Source organism: Apium graveolens, chromosome 8 (assembly GCF_009905375.1).
Source record: "Apium graveolens cultivar Ventura chromosome 8, ASM990537v1, whole genome shotgun sequence".
Lineage (NCBI taxonomy): Eukaryota > Viridiplantae > Streptophyta > Magnoliopsida > Apiales > Apiaceae > Apium > Apium graveolens.
Genome location: NC_133654.1, coordinates 89,189,041 through 89,197,205, shown reverse-complemented (window position 1 = coordinate 89,197,205; position 8,165 = coordinate 89,189,041).

Sequence of the window (8,165 nt, the reverse complement as noted above, 5' to 3'; positions counted from 1 at the left end):
GATTTGGAGGCTCACCAGGCCGCCAGACCCCAGATACCTCCTAGGGGGAGAAATCCTCCTGTCATAGACCTGGATGGTCCAGTGCGAAGAAGGGCTGTTGTCCCAAGAACTAATCCAAGCAACCTACTTCCCCTTGGAGATCCTGATGATCCAACTCCGCCCTTCACCGAAGAGATAATGAATGCCCATATCTCAAGAAAATTCAAGATGCCCACTATCAAAGCCTATGATGGCACGGGCGACCCCGCAAATCATGTTAGGACATTCTCTAATGCACTGCTGCTGCAACCCGTGAATGATGCTATAAAGTGTCGGGCCTTCCCTCAAACCCTGTCGGGTATGGCTCAAAGATGGTACAGTCGCTTGCCCCCAAACTCTATTGGATCGTTCAGGGAGTTAAGTCAGGCTTTTATTAAGCAGTTCATCAGTGGGAGAGTCCATGAGAAAAGTTCAGCATCTCTCATGAGTATTGTGCAAGGAGCAAAGGAAACTTTGAGAGACTACCTAAATCGTTTTACAAAGGAGGCTTTAAAAGTCCCAGACCTTGATGATAAGGTAGCCATGATAGCACTGCAACAAGGAACTAGGGATGAGTTTTTTAAGATGTCCTTGGCCAAACGTCCCCCTGAAAATATGTTGCAGCTCCAGAAGAGGGCAGGGAAGTATATCAAAGTTGAAGAAAGCATGAAGAAGACCGCAGTAAGTAATGAGCCCACTGGAGGCAAGAAGCGAAAAACTGATCTGGAGTATATCGCTAAGGACAAGTATCCTAGAACCGAACAAAATCCTGATTCAACCCCCAAGAAGGGAGGACCTGGGCAAAAGTTCACTGAATACGCTAAGCTGAATGCTCCTAGAAGTCAGATTTTGATGGAGATTGAGAAAGACAGAGATATTCGCTGGCCTAAGCCCTTGAAGGCTGATCCTGCCAAGCTAGATAAGAGCAAGTATTGCAGATTCCACAAAGATGTTGGCCATGACACCGATGAGTGTAGGCAATTGAAAGACGAAATTGAGTTTCTGATTCGAAAAGGAAGATTGAATAAGTATACTGGAGAAGGAGGGGACAGGAATAATAATGGAAGGAGGAACTTTGAAGATCGTAGGAGGGACCAAGACGATCAGGGGCGAAATCCCCAGCCTAGAGGACCTGTTATAAATACCATTTATGGAGGACCGAGACCTCGAGGGCATGTGATAAACACGATCTTTGGAGGTCCAACTGTTGCTGGATTGTCCAAGAATTCCAGAAAGGCATATACTAGAGAGGTTATGCATATTGTAGGAGAAGCCCCGAAAAGGGCCAGGACAGAGGTAACATTGGCTTTTGATGATTCTGACCTAGAGGGAGTCAAGTTTCCTCATGACGACCCGCTAGTCATAACACCGATAATAGGAAACAGCCCGGTTAAGAGGGTCCTTGTTGATAATGGTGCTTCTGTGGATATCTTGCTCCATGACGCCTTTCTAAGGATGGGGTATAACGATTCCCAGTTAACACCAACCGACATGCCGATATATGGATTTGCTGGAGTAGAGTGTCCTGTAGAAGGGATAATCAAGCTGCCAACCACCATAGGTACGGAACCAAGGCAAGCAACTCAGATGCTGGATTTCGTGGTGGTAAAGGCTAGTTCAACCTATAATGCTATCATGGGGAGAACAGGGATACATGCCTTCAAGGCAGTCCCCTCTTCCTACCATTCAGTTATGAAGTTTCCCACCCGAAATGGGATTGGAGAAGAGAGAGGAGATCAAAAAATGGCTAGAAGCTGTTATGTGGCCTCTTTGAGGGCGGATGGAGTCGGGGGGCAGGTTCTTCCTATTGAAGATATGGATGTTCGAGAAAACGACGAGAAGAGAGGAAAGCCAGCTGAAGACCTGGTTTCGGTCCCTTTACACCCCAAGGATCCTGAGAGGAAGACTTTCATTGGAGCCACATTAGAGGAGCCCCTTAGAGGGAAGTTGATGAAATTTTTGCAAGAAAATAGTGATGTGTTTGCATGGTCAGCAGCCGATATGCCAGGCATAGACCCGGAATTAATTACTCACAAGCTAAACGTAGATCCAAGCCGGAAGACAGTGAAACAAAAGAAAAGAATTTTTGCCCCGGAAAGGCAAGAGGCTATAAAACAGGAAGTAGAGAAGCTCTTAGAGGCTGGTTTCATTAAGGAGATTCAATTTCCGGAGTGGTTAGCAAACCCTGTAATGGTGAAGAAGGCTAATGGAAAGTGGAGGATGTGTATAGACTTCACTGATCTGAATGATGCATGCCCCAAAGACTGTTTTCCACTACCAAGAATTGATACTTTGATTGATGCCACTGCTGGACATGAGATGCTGAGCTTCATGGATGGATTTAGCGGATACAACCAGATCAAAATGCATAAGGATGACATTCCAAATGTATCATTTATCACTGACTTTGGTGTTTATTGTTATCTTGTTATGGCGTTTGGTCTCAAGAATGCGGGAGCCACCTATCAAAGGTTGGTAAACAAAATTTTTAAGGATCTTATTGGTAAGACTATGGAAGTCTATGTTGATGACATGTTAGTCAAAAGTCTAGTAAAGACCGATCACATAGCCCATTTGAGGGAAGCTTTTGAGGTCCTGAGGTACCACAAGATGATGTTGAATCCTACGAAGTGTGCTTTCGGAGTAGGATCTGGAAAATTCTTGGGATTGATGGTCTCAAAGAGGGGAATTGAGGCTAACCCCGATAAGATAAAGGCAATCCTGGACATGGAACCCCCAAAAACTATTAAGGATGTTCAGAAGCTCACAGGAAGGGTTGCTGCGCTAGGACGATTCATCTCCAAGTCAGGAGACAAGTGCTTGTCATTCTTCAAGTCACTAAAGAACATCAAAGACTTTGTATGGAGTGAGGAAAATCAGAAGGCATTTGAAGAGTTAAAGAAGTATATGAGCCAGGCCCCGTTGTTGGCCAAGCCAGTTCTGAATGAAGTTTTATTTCTGTACTTGGCTGTTTCAGAGAGCGCCTTGAGCGCGGTGTTGGTTAAGGAGGAGCTGAAAGTCCAGAAACCCGTATACTATGTCAGCAAAATCTTGCATGGTGCTGAGTTGAATTATTCAACTATTGAGAAATTCGCTCTAGCCTTGGTAATGGCTTCGAGAAAGCTGCGTCCTTATTTTCAGGCTCACCAGATTGAGGTGCTAACGAATCAGCCCCTGAGAAACATCATTCATAGTCCCAAGGCAAGTGGGAGATTGATTAAGTGGGCAATAGAGCTGGGAGAGTTCGATCTCAAGTATAAGCCACGTACGGCGATAAAAGCCCAGACACTAGCTGACTTCGTGGTGGAATGTACCATACCCAACCAAGAAGTCGGGGGGCAGGAAGATACCATAACTCAAGACAAGGGAGTTGATAATGAAAGCAAGGAGAAGGATGATAAAGAGTATTGGGTTCTCTATTTTGATGGAGCATCAAAAACAAACTCCAGTGGAGCAGGGTTGGTTTTGCAAAGCCCTGATGGGTTCTTAATTGAGTATGCCATGAAGCTAGACTTCCCAACCACGAATAACGAGGCAGAATATGAAGCCCTGATAGCTGGCCTTGGTCTAGCTGGGACACTTAGAGTCAAAAATTTAAAGGTCCGTGGAGACTCAAAGCTGATCATATCCCAGGTAAAGGGAGAATTTGAGGCAAGGGATGATACGATGGCTAAGTATGTCCGCCTAGTAAGGGCTGTGATGACACAATTTGATGAATGTCATGTTGAACACATTCCAAGGGAAGAAAATGTTAAGGCAGATGCGCTATCAAAGTTTGCTTCATCTGAGATAGAAGAAAGTTCAGGAAGTGTATACTTCCGTGTTTTAAAGACGCGAAGCATAGATGTTAAGCTTGTGGCTCCCATAGGCCTGGGAACGTCATGGATCGATCCCATTAAGGCTCACATTCAAACTGGATGGTTGCCAAGCGATGCAGCTGAGGCACGAAAGTTAACTGTTCGAGCACTAAGGTACTCTTTGATAGATGGGATTCTATATAAAAGATCTTTCGTGGTTCCTTACTTAAGGCGTCTCAGGCCCGATGAGGCACGCTTGGCTCTTGAGGAAGTGCATGAAGGTATTTGTGGACAACACTTGGGGGGCAGAGCCTTAGCTCATAAGATAACCCGTTTAGGCTTTTATTGGCCAGAAATGATGGCTGATGCCAAAGAATATGTGAAGAAGTGTGATCGCTGTCAGAAGCATGCACCAGTTGTTAGACAACCCCCCGAGATGCTGACCTCTATCAACTCGCCTATTCCCTTTGCAATGTGGGGGATGGATATTCTAGGGCCTTTTCCTATGGCCACGGCACAAAGGAAGTTTCTGATTGTAGCCATTGATTATTTCACCAAGTGGATCGAAGCCAAACCTTTGGCCAAGATCACAACTAAGCAAGTTGCACAATTCCTGTGGGAAAACATTATGTGCCGATATGGAATTCCCCGTATCCTCGTCACTGACAATGGAACACAATTCAACAACGAGGAATTCAAGAAGTATTGCGAAGAAAATGAAATTGAGTTACGGTTCACCTCTGTGGCTCACCCGCAAGCCAATGGGCAAGCGGAGGTAGCAAATCGGATAATCCTGGATGGACTAAAGAAGAGGATCGAAAAGTCGAGAAATAATTGGGTGGATGAGATACTTCCCATATTATGGGCCTATAGGACTACTTGTAGAGTTACGACAGATGCAACTCCTTTCATGTTGGCATATGGGGCGGAAGCAGTAGTTCCCGTGGAGATATCACATTCCTCTCCAAGGATTCAGGCTTTCGATGAGAAAGAAAATGAGGAAGGGCAGAGATTAGCCCTGGATTTAATTGATGAAGTGCGAGATAAAGCACATGCAAAGATAGTAGAATATCAGAAAAAAGCTTCATTCTACTATAACTTAAGGGTTAAAGAAAGGTTTTTTAAACAAGGCGATCTAGTCTTGAGGAAGATAGAAGCATCTGGTGTAGGACAAAAAGGGAAGCTTGCCCCAAATTGGGAAGGGCCGTACAGAGTCAAGAGTGTTCAAGGTAGAGGAACCTACAAGCTCGAGACTATAGATGGTTTTGAAGTCCCGAGGACCTGGCACGCACAAAACCTGAAGGTTTACTACGTGTAAGATAGGCGAAGTACGATTCTCACTTGTCATTGTGACAAGTAGGTTTAAAAGCACCTGGAAGCTTTGCTTGCATAGGATTTTATATTCCAGTAAAATTTACATTGTCTAGTTATTATTGATTAGGGTCGAACCCATGCTATGTAAGGTTTTGAAAAACCAGACTTCAAACTGAAGAAATCGAAATTATTTCAACCTATGGATGTTTGAGTTGTGATAGCACTTGCGTGGCTAATTAGTTCAAGTTTGAATGCACATTAAAGTATCGGAAAGATAAAAAAGATGCGAATAAGGAGAATAGCATATAAATAGCCCCGAAGGGTAATAAATTCTGGTACAAACAAAAGTTCAGGCATAAATTAGGGATGAAATTACAAAGTGAAAAACTACTCCTCCATGCGGGAGCCTTCATTCTCTTTCTCCTTGTCAGCACCTTCGGCATCCTTCGCAGGAGAAGCAGGAGGAGAAGTAGTGTTAGGATCCAAGATGCGATCATCTGGCTGGGAGGAGTTGAAGAGGGCATCAAGGCTGTCCTCCGACTCAGCCTGCTCAGGACTTATAAAGTCCTTAGGGTTGACTAAGCCCGGGTACTTCTCAGAAACCGCCTTCACGGCCGCATCCCATCCCTGAGTGAACTGAAGGGAATAAAGACCCTCATCATGAATCTCCATGAGGTTCTTAAACTTGTCAGAACCCATGTAGTCATCAATGAGCGTTTCCTTATCACTCCTAAGTTTCACCAGCTCGGAATGAGCCTTATCCAGCTCCTCCTTCTTCGTGTCCAACTTCCTCTCCAGGACCTTGGCTCTTTCCTCCCACTTCTTCATCTCCTTCTCAAAATCATCAGAATTACCCTTCCAGGATCTAGCCTGATGGAGGGCCGCCTGGAAATAGGTGTTACTCTGCAAAGAGGTATGTACGAGTTAGCACAGATTCATTGGGGTACAAGAAAAGCTGAAATTCACAAAAGGAAGAGAAGGAAAAAGAAAATTACCGCAGCTTGGGCTTGAGAACCCAGAAGCTCAATAGTCTCGATATCACTCCCCGTAACAATGTCAGTGAAATCGTGGGGAGTGATGGAGTGGTACGACCAATCCTTGGCATGTTTGGTGGATCCAACCACCGTATCGCTCCTCCTAAAGCCCCAGTTAGGCCTGAAGGAGTGTGCCTTAAGCGGAGGATCCACATCGTCCCCCAGCTCGACCACCGGGACGTGGGGCTTAAGGAAAGAAGGACCATCAGATTTGCTCCTGGGGTCCCTGCTTAACTTGGCCCTCTTCTGGCGGCCAGATTCCCCCTCCTTGGGCCTATTAACGTTGTTAATAGCCTCACAAGCTGAAAGAAAAAGTAGAAAGGATATTAAATTGCAGAATATAAAAGGTTACAAGTAAAGAAAAATAGATTATCCAGTTATAAATTTACCCTTATCACTGGCCTGAGAGAGACCGGCTTTCTTCAAGGAAAACTCCTCTAAAAGGGTCCAGGTGTCTGTTTTCCCATCATCTGAAATTAAGGCCTGATAGGCCAGCTCCTCCTCATCAGATAATCTGATGGTACCTGGGCTCCCATCTGACACTTTACAAAAGGGCCTACGAAAGAGTGTGGCCCAATCACCCCCAGCCCAGGTCAGCCTCACAAACTCATCCCTCCATTTAGGGTTGTTCTCGACTATAGAATTACTATCAAAGATATGGGGAATTTTGGGCCGTTGGCGAATTAAAACCCATCCCGGCTGACTCATAGAACTATTATAGAATTGAAAAACTTTCCTAAAGACAGCTACGGAAAGAGGGAAGCTATTCCTAAGACAAAGGACCATAAAATAGATAATGTTCCTCCAGGCGTTGGGAGGGAGTTGACAAGGGTTGACTTGTACATCGGCTAATAAACGAGGAATAAATTCGTGGAATGGGAACCTAAGACCTGCGGTCAGGGCTCCTCGATAAATGAACAGGGTATCCCCCTCCCAATTACAAGTCCTATCCCCAGGGGCGGCTGGAGTAATCCTAAGGTGGGGTGAAAGTCTGTACAGGGTGTTCATGAACTCTATTCTACCATCTAACTCATGAAAAGTGTTACCATGATTATATGAATCTAACTCAGATAGAGAAGGATATTCATCACCTCTCGAGTTGATCATATCAATGAGGGAAGTATATGGAGATTGAATTTGAATGTTTGTACCTCTTTTAGAGACATTCATCTTCTGCAAACGAGCCAATTCGCGATCCGCCATTGATGTGCTTCGTTTAAAAGCTTGAAACCCAGAAATGCTTGAAAAACGGTGGAGCTACGGTGGCTGTGAGCTCGCCGGAAATCGCCTACTCAAAGGGAGAACTCTAGAGAAGTTTATGGGAGAAAATGAGAAATGAGAAATGAGAAGTGAAGTGAGGATTCTCACTTCACACTACACTTATATAGGCGAAAAGCTCGGAATACGAGGCGTTTCTAGGCCCATTTAGCCAGGCCCAACCTAAAAGCCCATCTACTAGAAATATCAGGAATAATCTAGAAGCTCCTATGGAAAGTGAATGGTCAAAAATCGACCAGAATTTTAAACTGGACCAATCAGAGTCCTGATCGACGCAAAAACAGGAATCCTGATCGATATCTCATTCGAACAGGAGGGTAGAAATCCCCTAAGATCGATCAGAGTCCTGATCGACGCAAAAAGGATCCTGATCGATAACTCATTCGAACAGAAGGGAAGAAATCCCATAAGTTCGATCAGAGTCCTGATCGATCCGGAAAAGATCCTGACCGATTCCTCATTCGAGCAAGAAGGAAGAAAAACGCTAAGATCGATCAGAGTCCTGATCGACATAGAAGAAAGTTCTGATCGATATGCTATTCGATCAGACTGGTCAAAAGTCACTTAATTCGATCAGAGTCCTGATCGAAATCGATCAGGAATTTCGTCGACCAGAGTATAAGATCCTGAGCTAATTCGATCAGGAATCCTGATCGAAATCGATCAGGAATTTCGTCGACCAGAGTGTAAGATCCTGAGCTAAATCGATCAGGAATCCTGATCG